The following is a 17272-nucleotide window of genomic DNA, read 5'->3' as shown; positions in this document are numbered from 1 at the left end:
AAGAACTGTATTGTAGCCAGAATTCACAGAGGCAAAGTACCAGGTCGTTTATAATTCGTAGAGATAATTATAATACCTGCCACCTCAGTCTCACTATGACCCCTGTCCCTTCTGAGTTTATCTGAAAACGTCATAGTATCTAGAGCAGGGATTCCCAAACTTTGGCCCACCAGATATTTTGGACTTCAGCTCCAGAATTCCTGACTGTATGCCATGCTGACTGGGACTTCTGGGAATTGAAATCCAAAACACTTGGCAGACCAATGTTTGGGAATCACTGAGGGATTAAGAGGCTGAACAGACAGTCCATTCAGGGATGGCTCTATGCCACCCCTGGAAGCGCTGGGTTGGGGACGCAGCAGCTGCATGCCACACCCCCAACCCGGTGCACACAGAAGCCACGAAACGTGACTCCTATTTGCGCCCTAGAATGGGCATCATAAGGCCTTATGACGCCCCTTGTGCGCAGTGCCGTTTGGGCACTGCACACGACGGACATCATCAGGGCGTGCACCATCTCGACAGGCATGCGCCAAGATGGTGCCCATGGTGTGCGGTAAGGGCTCTGAGCATGTGAATACTCAGCTCTATCTGAGCCCTAGTTCGGCTGCAGGCTGGCATAAAGTGCTGGTCTCTACACCCCCTGACTTTCCTAGGAACCATGTGTTGCTGTAATCAAAGTACTTTGGGGTGGCTTGTTCCTGCTAGAAATGAAAGCTGTTAGAACTGATTGAGTGATATGGATCAACAGAACAGCCTGCACATTTGGACTCTCCTTGGGGAAGCTGGCTATGGAGACTGTCATGAGGAGCACGTGCACTTAAGAATTTACAACGGCACTCTTGTCAAGATATGATTTTGTTTGAAAGAACAGCATCTGCACTACAAGATATTTCCATGTTTCATTCACAGAAAGAAATGGTGCTAAAATTTATTTTAGAAAAACACTGGGCTGTTTTGTTTTTAAAGAAAATGAATCTTAGTGAGTTTCACTTTAGTGAGTTTCACTTTTTAAAAAATCCAGTTCGGCCTCCCCTGATGTCACACCCTGCAGTTTTGGATGACCACCCCTCCCCCCCACTTTGCTTTGGGTGACCACTCCCAGCTCTGCCAATGATCACGGATTCAATACACCAGGTTCGCTGAGGAAGGTAACTGTATCTAAAAGGAGAAAAGAATGACCCAAGAAATCAGACAAAAATAATCTCTGTGGCATAAAAGGAAATCTTGGGACTTTCCATATCCTTGTTTCATTCCAATGAGTATTGTTCTTTGAAATAGGAGTAGGAAACAATGTATTTTGGAGTGTTTTTATTGCCTTTTCTGAGAGTCAACATGGCTCTCTTGGCACCCATCCCAGACATTACCTAGTCCTGTGCTCATTAAAGCTTCAATGATGTGATCATTTGAGCCTCTGGTTCTGTACTGCCCACTCCACAATTGCTTACCAGAACAGAACAATGGGATTGCATTTGCCTGGTTGAAGCAATCCAACAGTGGGTTTCATGTGGTTTCCCTCGGGAGACTTTCTCTAGAACACTTTTAATGGACAAACTTCTTTGAAAGACATTTGGTCTACCATTCCTGGTTTCACCTGCCATCAGTGGTAGCTCCCATCTCAGCAGGATGGTGAATCTGATCTGGGTTGTAATCTGAACTTTAAAGAAGCCAGACAATATGATGAGGCATATCCTCAAAACAGATGCAGGCAGCATCTTGGATAGTGCCACCCAAATTCAGACTTAAACCTGCAGCAGATTCACTGCTCTACGGATGCAGGAGTCACCAGCTGCCACTGGCCATCCTGCACTATAACTGAAGCATGTTGGATATCATCCATTACACAATTATGACATTACTTTTGAGTTGGGCATACTCATTAGCATTCAAAGGTCAAAAAAGTTAAACTGATCACTTTTTCCTTGCTCAAGGCCTCCTGCGTACTTGGTCGCAGTGACCCTCTTTTCATTGTACTGCAATATTCAGTGTCACTTTGGCTGAGGGGCGAAACTGGAGAGTACTCAAACTGGTTGCTGTTTTGCTTCCTGGACAGAACATGCAGTGGAGGTTTTCTTAGAGCATGGAAACTTTCATTTTCTGGACTATAACTTCCAGAATTCCCCAGTTGGCATGACTAGTAAGTGGCCATGCTGACTTCAGGATTCTGGGAGATGTAGTCCAAAGGACTGACTTTTCCAACTACTGGATTTCATCCAGCAGCTTTTTCATTCAGGGATTGCCCTAGTTGTTGGCGTTTTCTCCTCATTCCACAGGATTGCAACTGAGAGAAATAAACTAGCTGGGGGGAGGGGGGTGTCAGGCTAGTTGGAAGTTACTTTGTTCTCTAAAAAGAGCTTAGGAGGAATTGTAAGGAGGTTGCCACTGTTGACTGTCTACCTCCAGCACTGGGTAATCTTGGACAAGTCACAGGCTCTCACAGGTTGAGGAGGAAGGCAATGGCAATCCTCCTGTGAACAAATATTGCCAAGAAAACCCGGTGATAGGGTCGCGTTAGGGTTACCATAAGTCAAAAACACAAGACGGTACACAAGAAAAACAACAAGATTATTATCTTCCTCTGCCTACTGGTAAGGTCACGCCTGGCTTCCTTATTAGGACTCCATTATCTAGTGGGCAAAGCCACAGCCAAAGCCTTGTCCAGTTGAAGTTAGATGGGTCATGCAAGGTTATTATCTGAAATAAAAAGAATATGGCTGACAGATTTCCCCCAGATCATTACAGATTTTCATAAAGGCGAATGAAGGCCTATTTTTTCTATGTGAAAATATGTGAATGCAGAATGAAATCAGTTTTTAAAACATGTGACAATGTGAAATATGCAAATATTTAGAGAGAACTGTTGTCAGGATGGATGTGGGTAGGGAATTCTAGTATCAGATATACTGGTATCAGAGATCTGGGAAGAGATGGATGTTCTTGCCAAAAATTAAAGACTTGGATAAAGCAGCTGTCAGAGTTCTGCCACCTTCTCTTTCAGTCACATTCCAGAAATCAATGAGATGAATTGATCAATGTAATCACACAGCACCTCATCTTCTCTTGACCTTTTAAAATTTTAAAGACTTACCAGTAAATATTACCACTCCTTGATTTGTCTACCTATATTTTAAACTGCCTTGGAACATTTCTAGCCTGGTTTTGCACATCATACAAAAGCAGCCTTCCCTAACATGGCACCCTCGAGATGTGCTGGTCAGCAACTTTTGCCATCTCAAGCCAGCAGGGCTGGAGGTGATGCAAGCTACACACTCTTGTGCATCTTTGGACCCCAGTTTGGGGAAACTATGCGAACCATACATGCCAAGCCTCAAATTTCTCATAAGTTTCCTTACACATTCACAGAACTTTGGCTTCTCATCTTGATTAGCTGGAATGTAAACTAGACTGTTTAATTAAATTATCCATTTCTACAATCTAAGGTTTTAAGATGGCTTGTTTGAGAACTGACAAATGATTATTTTAAACTCTAATCTCTGGTTCATATGATACAATGAGCAAGGATTATATAAAAGTGGTACAAAATGTGGACTTCTGCATTTACTAAAGTCAGGATGCAGAGTATTACTCAAAGCAGTTAAATTATTTTAGCACATGAAGGAGAAAATCCCCTATGTACCTCTCCTCCACCCCAGCAATAAAAATACAGCAACACATTAAATAATTTGCAGTACGCTGCCCTTTCATGACAATCCAAATCTGCTGCCAGAGGCAGCCACCTCACTCTTCCAAATGGTAGCACTAGACCTCACTTTTACCACTAGGGACACTATCACACAAGCATTGTTCTCAGAGCAAATCACATCAAATTTTTTAAAATGGAAACACCTTGGTTTCAGAGCAGCCATTATTGACAAGGCATGTATCTCCCTGCTCTCTGTTTTATCCAGCATGCCTTTCATTTCATTTTTATTTTCACTTACATGTGGAACACATACCGCGGCCCCAATGCACCTTGCAGCCAGCTGACAAAGGAGCAGCAAAGAGCTGCTCCTTTTTGGGCCAGCAAAGAGGTGGCTTTTCATGTCCAACATGGGCCATGGGTGGCTTCAAGCTCCTCTGGGAGTGTGTGGTGCGTAAACTCTGCACCACTGGAACGCCCAGAAGCCAGCCCATGTCTGGGTATCAGTGTGACTTCCGGGCATCTTGGGGACACATGGTGTCTGTACGCCACATTCCCAAGCCACCTGGAAGCTGGCTTTTCATGACAATCCATTTCACCCCTATGTCAATGACATTCCAGAATTTCTTTGTTTTATGGATGTTCACATGCCAAAGATTCTTAATAAACTATCTGATAATGGGTTTGATTCAGTGCCATAGGATAGTTTTAACCAGAGCAAGATTTGAGCAGTTAGATTCTAAAGGCCCCAAACAGACAAATGTAGTAGCCAAAGGGCACTCCCACCCCGAATGCTGTGGGACCATGGCAACAGTGTGCACCCAGCCCCAATCTGGGATAGCGCCATTGTCTTGAAGGGTATATCAGTAAAAGAGCGGACTTTGTCTGCTCTTTTTGCGGCTGGCTTTTCATGGCTGGGCATGCTTTCTGTGCAGCTTCTGTCTGGTCTGGGGGCGTGGGTCATCTAAACACTACATCCTTGGAGCGACCGGAAGCCACACTTTACTGCCTGTCTGTTTCGGGCCATAGTCAAACATAGATGATTCTGCCAAGTGTATACACTGAGAGAACATGCGTTTGTGGAGCATCTGAAATAGTAGCTATTTAACATGTCCTACTAACTGTCAACATTGGCGGGATACAAACTGCCCTTTTGGGGTGGCCTGCACCCACCCCTTTCCTCGATGGATCAGGGCCTCAGCTGCCACAGCGGCAGCCCCGGAGGCCCCGATCCGCCGCTTTTTCTGGGCTCGGGGAAACAGCAAAATGCCGCTTCCTCACGGCCTGGAAAGGATCCTCTAACTGTGCTTTGGGGACGCAGCAGTTATGGGTCCGAGGTGCTGGCATGTGATAAGTATCGCCAACCCCTCTTTTTTCCAGAGGTGGCTGGTAACTTCCATATCAATGAGCTGTAAACCAATTTCTGGTTTTAGTCAGAACTGGAAGAAAAATTGCCTGTTATTTGTTTCCTGGAAGGAAAATGGGTTTTGCAACTCTCAGGGATTCATTCAGAAAAAATAGCACAGTGGTGAGAGTTCTGCACAGTTTTTGCCTGGTTTCCACATATCCCCAAGTTTTTCAGGAAATTATTCTTATTAGAAATACTCATTGGTTGTTTGCATAATCATAATGGTGCTGGGGGGGAGAGGAAAAAGAAAACTGCACATAAAACACTGTTTCCAGATAGGCATGTGGTCTGTGGGCAAGACTGTGTGCATGTATTTTGGGGGGAAAAACAAAAAAACAAAAACAAAAACCCAGCAATCTTGTACAAAACACAAATCTTGCACAAACCCCAGCAATTTTGCACACAGACACACATAAAAAAGTAGCCCCATCAATTTCAGGGCAAGATTGCTAGCATGTTTGTGCATACCCCCCCCCACACACACACACACACTGTTCCCATGCCCACATGCATTTCTGCAAGTAATAATTTCTCAAAACACTTTGGGATGTGCAAATGCCATTCAGTTCAATTTTCAATGAGAACTGTGCAGAAATATTGGTTTTCTCTGAATGGGGAATAATTGTGGAAATCATTTGTCATCGCTTTGGAAAACGAAATAATCAAATGTTTACCTCTTTGGTCTGAACTATAGAGACACTAAACCTATATTTTGCATAAGCTCAAGCTGTTTTGATCCCATTGACATGGAAACCACCATTTGCCACAGAGCGATGAGAATTACTGCCTTGTTGCTAAGATCCTGCTTTGGGGCAAGGTGCCTGAGAGAGTGGTGGTCAGCCAGCTTCACATGTTCATGGAAGAAGCCAACTATATATAGACCCATTCCAGTGTAGTCTCAGGCCAGGGTTTTAGAGAGAAACATCCTTCATTCCCCTAGTGTATGGCCTACTCTGAAAAAGAAACAGCAACAGTACAATTCAGTTGATCCTCCTGGATCTCTCAATGACTCTTGACAATCAACCATGGTATCTTATTTTTGGATCACATTTTTGATATGGGAGTTGAAGATATGGTTAAGGGATTTTTCTCTTATCCAAGTGTTTAGTTCCAGAGGTAGCATGGGAACCTCTGGAATTAATTACTCCATTTGTTAATACAGAAACCTGGGGTTTTCAGGGTTTCCTTCTGCCCTACTCATGCTATTTAATATGAATCCGTGGGTGAGGTCATTAATGGGACTGAGTATATGTCAGGGCAGGGGACATTGTGCTAATGATAGCCAGCAACACTTCTCTTTGTCTCAGTGAGCATTGCTTGTGCTGGCTCTGGCTGCTTGGAGTTATAGTTCAAAGCATCCAGACGGTTTAAGGATGGCTGGTTTTGGGGAGTATGGTGGTCTGCAGCCTTAGATGCTTGGCAACCCAGAATATTAGCCTAAAATCACATTGGAAAATAACTGGTAACCAGTCCAAAAATACTGATGATGACGTTTGTCTAGATGGCCCATCCCTGTCAGAGGAACATAGTATTCTTTATCACATTAATCTTCCTGAGAGTGCTGAAGGGCAGGCCTGTGTAGAAGGCAGCCTAAACTTAAGGGCACAGGGCCTGGATGTTAATCAACACATCCCCATATGTTGTTTGTTTAATCCTGTCATTCTCCCATTCTCCAGGTAGCCAGGACAAGTTTACAACAAGGTTCAAACAAAAAAATTTTAAAAAACTAAAAAACTAACTAAGGTTTTTTAAATTATTAAATTAGCCAAAATGCCCATAATTTAAACCAGTATAAAACTCATTTAAAAGACACAGCAATAAAGGTAAAAAATGCAGTACACATTTACAAGCCTTTTGCATGACCAGTTAGTTATTCATCAAATGCCTGTTTAAATTTTGCAAAAAGAAAGCAGAGAGGGGGTCATTCTAGCTTCCCATGGGTGGGATTTCCAGAGCCTGGAAGCAGCCACAGAAAAGGCTCAGCATATAATTAAAAGGGTTATTCTTTCCTGACCAGATAAGAGATAGTGAATGGCATTTCTAGGTAACACTGAAATTTAACATTCCACATACAATGAGGTCAAGAGAGACTGAATGCCACTAATGGTAGTTGTCCATGTTTCCGGTCCAGGTCGCAGCATCTATTCAACATCTTGACTGGCAGGTTTCAATCTCCTCCTCAGCATACCATGCAGCGTTACAATAAAGAACTAAACTCTGGGGATTGCTCTTAATCTAAATCAAGTTGGGAATCACGTGGCTCTCCAGATGTTGTTGAACTGCAACTCCCTACATTCCTTACTTTTGGTTATACTGTTTGTATCAGATTCACAAATTTTATACAAACAAAAGATGAGACTAGAATGAAGGTGGGATTCAGACAAATGCCACAACAGTTGATAAAATATTGAGGCTAGCAGAAGACATTTGTTGCGTGAGTCAACACAACAAATGGTGCCCTCTCCTTCCAAAGCCTTGGAACCTATGAGTGCTCAAAACCAATCAAGTTATTTTGACACCAGGGGCAAACATTTTTTAAAATACCACAAACAGCTCTAACCAGCAGTAAAAACACAGTCATACAAAATTTATAACTAACAATTTGTGGCTTGTTCACGACATCTTGAAACTTGTTGTTTTTGGTAGCATCTGGCCAATGAGAGAACCGGCTCTGCAATTTGAAAGACACTCCTAGCATACCTCCATTTACTTCATTGTATTTACAGTATGTTCCTTCTCTGCTAGTACTCTCACTTTACCAGGAGCTCAGTTATAGCCCATTCCCTTTTAACAATGAGGAAATACTTGATTTCAAAAATTCAAAACACTATGTCTGTGGAAAGTTCTTCAAGAAATGCATATTCAGTGTATTAAGTTGCCTCCTATGGTCTCATTTGCTAAAAGAAAGGAAGGATGAGAGTATGAGAGAGCAAAGGACTAAAAAAAGTGCAGGAAGGAAAGAGAATTTACTTACACTGGGTTTATTCTGTCCCCTCTCAAACTGCCCAGTTCTGTTCCCGTCAGTCCATTTTTATGCATTGCCAGAGCATAACCAAAGAAGTTCATGGTAACAAATTGAGAGTTAAGGCTGCCATCTACAAATACAGTATGTCTCATCTGTTTGTCAAGCTGTTCTATAATTTGGATTCTTCAAACAAAGGTCTCCCAAACACACTCATTGTCAGCATTCATCCAGTTGCAACTAATAACACTTCACTTCTCACTAGTCACTGCTATCTGAGATCAAGCATGTTTCCTGTTCTTTCTGGTGCTGCAATTTTCTTCCAGTCAAGTAAACATGTTTTCTCACCTGGTCTCTGCAGGTAGAGATCCCTTTTCCTCAAAAGGACACAAACTGTAGACAAAGCACCCACCTGTGGGCTTTCCTAGGATTTTAGTTGTAACACTATTTGCATGGCCCCTCCCCGCCTCTGCCGCTGTTCCAGCCCAGGTCACGATGGAGGCTCCAACATTTTTAATAATGAGACAATTTTTCTCAGTTAGATCATCGCAGACTGTGCTTACTGAACTCACAAAGAAGCAAATTCCGTTTTTAGAAATGAAGAAGGCCCCCTTTTTGTATTGGCATTTATGGTCTTTAACAATAGGCTAGATAATGATATGAAAACACATTTGTTCTTTTCTGGAACCCATTTCTGTGCTATATTCAGATCACTAGCCCTAGAATAGTTCATAGAGATCTTATAAAAGAGTTTGTTACACTTAAATTGTCTTCCAATGAGTTCGAGGCTCTTCTCCTCCCCGTTTTATTTTCACAATGACTCTTTCATGTGAGAACCTCTGGAAGGCCCAAGGTCACCCAATGAGTTTATAGTTCAGTGCGGACCAGAACTAGGATTTCTTACATCACACTTTAAACAGAATAAGACATTGGTTTTGATTAATCTGCAAAACATTCATGCCACAGAGCAAGCTTGCAGTTCCACTTACCTGGGGGGAAATCTTGCCAAATGCAGGGGAGATGCACAGGGAAGCCATTGAAATCCACAAACACCTGGACAATTTCAACAGGAAAGAGGAAACCCTTAAAGTAAACAAGCTTTGGCTACCAGTCCTGAAAAATAGCAAGATGAAGACTCAGCAAATGCAAATGAGAAATCTCCCAGGGTCAGGGGTTTCCCAGCAGACAATGAGCACTAATCAAGCAGACACTCATCCTCTTTTGCAGACCCTCACACCCTGAGGCCTGCCATTAGCAACAGAACAAGACACATGCAAATCACTCCTGCCTTCCCAGGTCACACAATACACACACACACACACACACACACACACACACAGAGAGAGAGAGAGAGAGAGAGAGAGAGAGAGAGAAGTTCTTTCCAGGCAAGCATTCTCTGAAGATGCCAGCCATAGATGCTGGCGAAACGTCAGGAAGAAACTCTTCTAGAACATGGCCACATAGCCTGAAAAAACCCCCACAAAAAACTATGCAGGGGAGATTATTTCTAAGTGCACATGTAAGTCCCTATAAAAGAACTGAAGAAGATGCAAATGTTGCCTTTTCCTCCAACTAAAATATACCGCTTTTAAACAATATAGGTATCTTATCTCTACATTTGTTATCACTGTGCCAGCTAATTAGATACAGCAACTTGAATTATTGACTATTACAATTTGTTATGAAATTATTTCTTGTTGTTAAATGCCATCAAACGAACTTCGAGTTGTGGTGACCTTGTGAATAACAGACAACCGGGTCACCCTGACATCAACAGTCCTTCTCAGGCCTTGCAAACTTAGGGCTTTGGCTTCTCTGATTTAGTCTGCCCACCTGTAATAGGGTCTTCCTATTTTCCTACTGCCTTCTACCTTACCAACATAATTATCTTTTCTAGTGAGTCATATCTTCCCATGTTATGTCCAAAAAACAACAACCTCTGTTTAGTCATCATGGCTTCTAGGGAAAGTTCAGGCTGTATTTGCTCTAGGACCCATTTATTTGTCTTTTGGGCAGTTCATAGTATCTGCAGAACTCTTCTCCAGCACCACATTTCACATGAGTTGATGTTCTTCCTATCACCTTTCTTCACTGTCCAGCTTTCATAATCATACATAGAAATGGGAAATGATCTTCAATGATATTTAACAGTACCTACAGGGATGTATGATTCCCAAACCCTGGCCTAGGCCAAAGTTTTAATGAAAAGAATGACTTACAGTTCCTATATAGACCATAGTCTACAATATCAGAAAAGCCAACAGCACCAAAATCTTTCTCATGCTGCAGTTCCCATTAATTTAGTAGCAGAGGCCTGCAGCCTAGCTGACTGTTAGATTTCCAGTATATATATACCACCAGCCAGAGGACTGTTTCCCCACCACATTTCTTTCTGATTCATTTTTATTTCTTTTCATCTTCTCCCTCCCTTCCTCCCCTTTTCCAACACATATACTGCTGGTGGTAAGACTTCCCTGCCCCAAGTGAAATGCCATATTGCACCCATGGTGGCCACTATTGGCCTTTTTCTATTGAGGGGGTAGGTCATCAGAGAGGGGAGGCCCTGGGATGATGTTAGGTGGGCTGCACTTTGCTCACCCTGGCTATATAATTTCAAATAGGATCAGAGACCAGACCAGGCTCCAGAACAATGGTTTCCATTCTGGAATCCCTACAAGTTGTCCAACTTCATCTCCCAGAATAGAGTTGCCATTTGTCCCCTTTTGCCCCATCTGCTCTTCACCCCTCACTTTCTTCACAGCAGCTGGGGGGGAGGAGTAAAAAAGAGCTCTTAACTTGGTGCTGGTACTGAGGTTGAAACATAATGGTAGAAAATGTGCAATTATTAATGTGTTGAATTTGCATAATCAGAAAGCAAATTAATAATATGCATAATTATAAGAATTTGCATAATATGCAAATTAGAACCTCGGATATGAGGGACTATGCTAATTAGATGCCCAGATATAAGGGACTAGAATATGGCAACCCTTTCCCAGAAATCCCAATCTGTAGCCAGTGGTAAGGGAATCAGAGAGATGTTGCCCAACAGTAGCTGAAAACAAACACAGGGTGGGTACCACTACTCTAGAGGGAAGGAGATTTATCTCTCAATATACTCGGGAAGTGAAGGGAAGAGGGGAGAAGATTCCAAATCTAAGCACATTGGTCTTGATGTAAATCAATAGTCCTTCCCCACTTGTCATTTCACAACAGGGGATGAAATTGCCAGCTCAGAACACAAAGATCTTCCCATTAGCAGCAGACTGTTAATTTCCTGTAACTACAGTTTGTCCCAGAGGAACACTTTCCTCCTGGAACACAAGCTACTCCCACACTCTCGGCTATGGATGGTAATGAAACTCAGCCGCTTGCCAAAATTTATCTATTGTTTCAGACCTATTGTTTTCTCTTGTGAACATATTTAATGCATCCCAGTGTAAAGCCAGTTTGAAGCAGATGAGTATCTACAGCTGAGCTGAAGTCCAAAAGAAGGAACACAATGCTTTCAGCTTCTCAAAAATGTTGCAAGGTATCTTGTACACCATAGTTTAATGTGTTTTTTCTCCCACCGGTAGGAATCAAAGGGCCAAACTATATAGTACAGTATAGTATAGTGTTCTAAATGGCACAGGTATTGCATAAAATCTTTATGTTCATCAAGCTCTCACATACTGGGTATGTGCTATATGGCTATCATTACTAGAGATTATATGATATTTATCAGTGTGTGATGTTATTATTCCTCACTCCTCTGTTGTTTTTAAATTGTATATTTGAGGGGAAGATTGCTTAATTTCTTCCCCTCTTCTCAGTCAGTAATTTGTCTGCTTAAATCCACTCCCTCCCCACAATTATTTTTGTTCTTGTGACAGAAAAAAATACTGGGACTCATATATTTTCTTCCAGAGCAGGAAAGCAATGGTGGTTTGTTGTTGTGGGCCTTCAACTTGTGGCAACCCTAAGGTGAACCTATGGGATTTTCTTGGCTCGCCTGGGACCTGGGCTGCAACCAGGCTGTACTTGCCTGACAACTTTGGCGGCAAAAGCCTTGTAGTAGTACCCGGCTGCCTCCCGATTTAGGCTTGAATTCGGATGAGGTAAGCCAGGTTATTTAAGCAGAGCCATAAGCTGCTAAGAAAAATACCACTCTTAAGTTGTAAGTCACTCAGGTCAGGAAATATGCAACTTGTGTTTTACTGTATATTCTCATGTATAAGTCTAGAAATTTTGTCCAAAAATTGACCGCAAAAACCTGAGTTTACTTATCCATGGGTCAATGCATGTACTATACTTTAACTCTTATTTCAAAAGGAATCATCTCCTGGTAAAAGGCAAGAGTGTAATCTGTCCTGGAAGCACTGAACCCCGCTGCTACCCTCTCATCCATTCAGTCTTCTGTGTGAGCATAAACAGTTATGCTTGTTGGGATTTTGTATGTTCTTTTGCATTGTTTTCCTGTGCTTTATCCTTTAAATCCTTTGTTACATGCCCATAAGTTTTAACCTTGACCTATCCACGGGAAAGTGACAGTGGTGGAATCAGTGTTCCATCACAGATTTGCTATTTCCCAAATATCTAACCTATATTTACTTTCCCATCAATTTAACTTATTGCTCCACACCCTGATTATGGTTGTGGTTTGGCTCTGCTGCTAAAGAATGCCCATGTTACACCACTAAACAATGAGTGAGATGACAAGTTAGGTAAACAGTTTGGTCATGACTTTATTGAATGTGTCTGTGCATAAACAACAAACTGGCAAAGAGAGAGAGGAAAACCTGTACAAGTAGAATGAATTGCCCATGCCAATCAGGCCTAGCATCTCCGAATCAGATTGCTCATACTTGAGCCCCATTTATCCATGCATCCTAGCCTAAGGCCAGGCAGAGGTACATGGCTACTATGGTTGTTCAAATCTGTTGGGTAATATTCCCAGCTGTTCTGTGGGTTTCTTATTCCTTGTCTAGCTGCCAACCAGACAGGTCCACTTCCCCTTCCCTCACATCTGCCACATTGTGATAAGTTATGCCACTCATCCATAAAACCATGCAACTTAAGTACAGTGGGCCCTTGTTATCCTCTGGAGGTTGGTTCCAGGACACCCCCACCCCCCCACCCACCCCCCCCCCCCCCCGTGGATAACAAAATCTCAAGTCCTATTAAATATAATGGAAAAGGAAAATGGTGTCTCTAATATAAAATGGAAAATCAAAGTTTGCTATTTGGAATTTATACTTTTTAAAAATATATTTTTCAAGCAGTGGATGCTTCAATCAGTGGAGAAGGAGGACCAACTGTACAGCAAATGTGTTCTCTACAATTGCATATCTAATTACATTACTTCCCATCTGTCGAACTCTGCCCATGGTTATTATTTGGTTTAATTGGATTTTAGCATGCTAGTTTTAATCTTATATTGTTTAATCTTGTTTTAAGGGGGGGGGGGTACTATGTATATATGGATGTATTTTAGCTTGTTGAATGCCGCTTTGATTGCCTGGCAAAAAGCGAGATAGAAATGTATTTATTTATTTATTTATTTCATAGGTAGGATGAGGTTTGGAGGTGGTGTTCTACAGTGACTTGTTTTTTCTTGGAGTGGGACTCTTAGAGGTTGGTGCTGAGGGCTATAGATTTATGAAGTCCCTCAAGGTTCTGTTTTGTCCCCTATTTAACATCTACATGAAATCTCTGGGAGAGGCTGTCCATAGTTTTGGAGTCAAGCATCACCTATATGCTGATGATACACAGCTCTATAACTCCTTTCAACCTAATTCTAAGAAAGCTGTGCCTGTGGCTAAACCAGTGCCTGGCAACTGTGGGCCCATTCCCACTACAGTTTGCTGCGAAGCTTGATGTGGGCTATATGACCCTTGTTCCCATTTGACCACGCTTCTGATCCTCCTTTGATCGATTAGAGGAGGAAAGGTCCGAGGCAAACTCAAATAGTCTGGGGTTTCCCGACACTAGTTTGGGAGAGGTGTTTTCTGTAAAAATTGTTTCCAGTAAGTGGGAACGCCAGATCAGAATCATGTTTTGGGGCATTTTTTTGCCATAGAATTGATCGCAAAAACAATCTATTGCTAAAGCAACTACTTGCTTTAGCAATAGATTGATTTTGCGATCAGTACTATCGCAAAAAAACCCTCTCTCACTCTACTCCACCTCCTCCTTCTCCTCCTCCTATTCCAGGGAAAGCTGCCACCGCTTGCCCGGTGCTGGCGGGGCTTCCTTCTCCATCTCCTTCTTCTTTTCCCTCCTTCCTTGCCTTCTGCCGGGCTGGCAGGGCCTACGGCACTCCTGTCAGGCCTCCGCCGCTTCCCCAGTGCAGGTGGGATTTCTGGCACTGCTGCCGTACCAGGCAAGAATGGGGCAAGCGGCGGCAGCATAGCAGTGGAAGCAACAGTAGCCCTGGGAGAAGCAGCGGAGGTTAGCTAGGAGTGCTGCAGACCCCACCAGCCAGGGAGAAGTGGCGGAGGCCCAGCAGGCAAGAAGGAAGGAAACTGAAGGTAGGAAGGAAGGAAAAGAAGGGGGAGAGGGAGAAGAAATGAATGAGGAAATTGAAAAAGGAGAGGGGAGAGAAGTCAGAGAATAAATAGGATCCGGTTGGGACCTTTGGAAGGGGTCGGGGGGGAGGGACTGGCTGAAGGGCTGAAGGGCTCCGATGGGAACGACATGCGTCCCAAAGGAAAAAATCACTTTGAAACAGGCCCCCTTTTCATAGTGGGAATGAGGGGCCTTTCGGAAGCGATTGCAATACCGGGGCAGAGCCCAAATCGAACTCAGGTTATTCCACCAGTGGGAATGGGCCCTGTAATGAACTGGATGAGGGTGAATAAATTGAAGTTTAATCCAGATAAAACAGGGGTGCTCCTGGTCAGTCAAAAGACAAATCTGGGAATAGCGATTCAGCCTGTGTTAGATGAGGTTACATGCTCCGTAAAAACAGAGGTTCACAGTTTGGAGATGCTCCCTGAGCCTGGAATCCCAGGTTTTGACAGTGATCAGGAGTGCACTTGCACAGTTAAAACTGGTGTGTCAACTGCACCAGTCTCTAGACAAGTCAAATCTGGTCATGACAGTACACGCTGTGGTTATATCCCATTTGGATTATTGAAGTGGGCTCTATGTGGGGCTACCTTTAAAAAGTGCTCAGAAACTTCAATTGGTCCAAAGAGCTGCAGCCAGATTGCTAAGTGGAGTTGGCGACAAACAGCATACAACCTCTGTTACAACAGCTCCATTGGCTGCTGTTCTGTTTCCAGGTCCAACTCAAAGCTCTGGTGATGACCAATAAAGCCCTCTACAGCATGGGTCCTGGCTGTTTGAAGGACCATATCTCCTTTTATGAACCCATTAGAACATTACAGTCTTTTGGGGAGGCATTTCTCTCTGTCCCATTACCTTCTCAGGTTTGTTTGGTAGAAACAAGGGAGAAGGCCTTCTTGGTGGCTGCTCCCAGTCTTTGGAACTTCCTCTCTAGGGAGATCAGAATGGCTCCCTCCTTACTTTCCTTCTATAGGCAACTGAAAACATTCTTGTGTCACCAGGCTTTTGGAAATTGAATCAGATGGGCCTACAAGGATGTGCTGTGCTTTTTATGTTTTATGATCTGTATAATCTTTTAATGAATTTTAATGTTTTTCATGCTTAATGTTTTAACCGTTATTTTACTGCATTTTAAATAACTTTATACTTTTATCAAAATTTTTGTATAGTTTTTAATCCATATTGTTTTAGATATGTTGTTACCTGCCTTGAGTCTCATTGTGGGAGGAAAGCAGAATATAAATGACTAAAACAACAACAACAGGTGGGCACAAGAGGAAAGGCAAAAGGTATAACTACATTCAGTCTAGTTTGGCCTGCAATAAAATCCTTGCCAGTCTCCATAAGGATGGCCAGTATTCAACAGATACAGTCCTGAAGCTGAAGGAGGAAGAGTAGGTCATGGGCCAAGCCCTTTGTGGGCAGACCTTATTTAGGCCTGCCTGTCTCCCAGATCTTACAAGGTACCTATCAAAAGAGGCAAAAAAATCACATTTCAAATCTTGTAATGGATGGATTACTGACTACTGTGAGCTTTTACTCTTGCTAACATACCATACCACCACACTTATCACTAAGTAACACTATTATATCTGTGTTTCATTGAAGCAATACATCCGCCGACCTATAGGGCATCTTTTGGGGAGTATTTTTTTGTTAACATACAGTTAATTACAGCTAATTCAGAGTACTGTATTCAGAAGCTATGTAATTTAATTTGTGGAGTGTAGTTGTATGAGCCTGCATTTTTGCATGTTAGCCCAGTTGCTTTTGTCACTCTTCTGATCAAGGGTTCATTTGTTGGCTAGTCAATTTTTATATTCTTTGGCACATTAAAGTAATCCACCCAACAAACCAACACATCAGTTTCCCACTGACATGTGTTGCATACAAGAAATTTGTTCAGAACAAACTTAGGGACTTCAGAATAACATTTGTATTGCATAGCATAACGCTAAGGTCCTACAGAGCACTACTTCATAACAGGAATTGGGGAGACACAAGTGACCTCATTTCCACCCATGAAAGGGGCCAGATCAACAGTGACAAACAGAAAGATGCAAAAGATGACTCTTACAGAAACATAACAACTAATAATAAGATCCCCATATTTCATAGGATGACGCAATCTTAAGAAATACAATGTGTACCCTTTTCCTCAAAACATGTCTTTCTTGACTTTATGAATGTTTTAAGGGTGTGTGCAAGAAGGTTAAGGGATTCCTCAAAGGACTACTAATGATATTGCAAAACTTCAGTTGCAGAGTGCTTTCCAGTATATAGTATATGTTCCAGGAGGATAAATTAAATTGAAAAGGCTGCCCTGAAACTGATACCAGTTTTTTTCCTTTAAGTTAAAGTAGCATATGCATTCATCAAAATGACATCCCAAGTCCCACTTTTTGGAAGTAATCTTTTGCCACCAGCACTGGCAGTCTTGCTGAATAAATGTTAATGGCTGGAAGGGTAAGCAAGTTCTTTCTATTCCATGGCATCACCAATGTCTTCCAATTATAGCACTTTGATATCATTTTAAATCCCACAGCTCCATCCTCTGGATTCTTGGGAACTATGGTTTGGGCAAGTCACACAGTTTCAGCCCCAGAGGAAGGAAAAAATAAATCCCCTCTAAACAAATCTTGCCAAGTAAACCCTGTGATAGGGTCACTTTATGGTCACTATAAGCCAGAAATTACTTGAAGTCACACCG

At 42.5% G+C, this 17272-nt stretch overlaps 1 protein-coding gene across 1 annotated transcript in view; it reads right to left on the bottom strand.

Moving 5' to 3' along the window:
• Window positions 1-9085, bottom strand: part of GABRP (gamma-aminobutyric acid type A receptor subunit pi) — a 36220-nt gene extending 27135 nt beyond the window's left edge. Inside the window, exon 1 of the mRNA XM_089477825.1 lies at window positions 9000-9085. The gene's annotated coding sequence lies outside the window, so the exon portion shown is untranslated. The remainder of the gene's footprint in view (window positions 1-8999) is intronic.
• Between the last annotated feature and the right edge of the window lie 8187 nt (window positions 9086-17272).

Source organism: Sceloporus occidentalis, unplaced genomic scaffold (genome assembly GCF_023333645.1).
Source record: "Sceloporus occidentalis isolate IW3139 unplaced genomic scaffold, rSceOcc1.0.p SCAF_12, whole genome shotgun sequence".
In the NCBI taxonomy this organism is placed as follows: Eukaryota; Metazoa; Chordata; class Lepidosauria; order Squamata; family Phrynosomatidae; genus Sceloporus; species Sceloporus occidentalis.
This window is presented reverse-complemented; position numbering and strand designations above follow the sequence as displayed.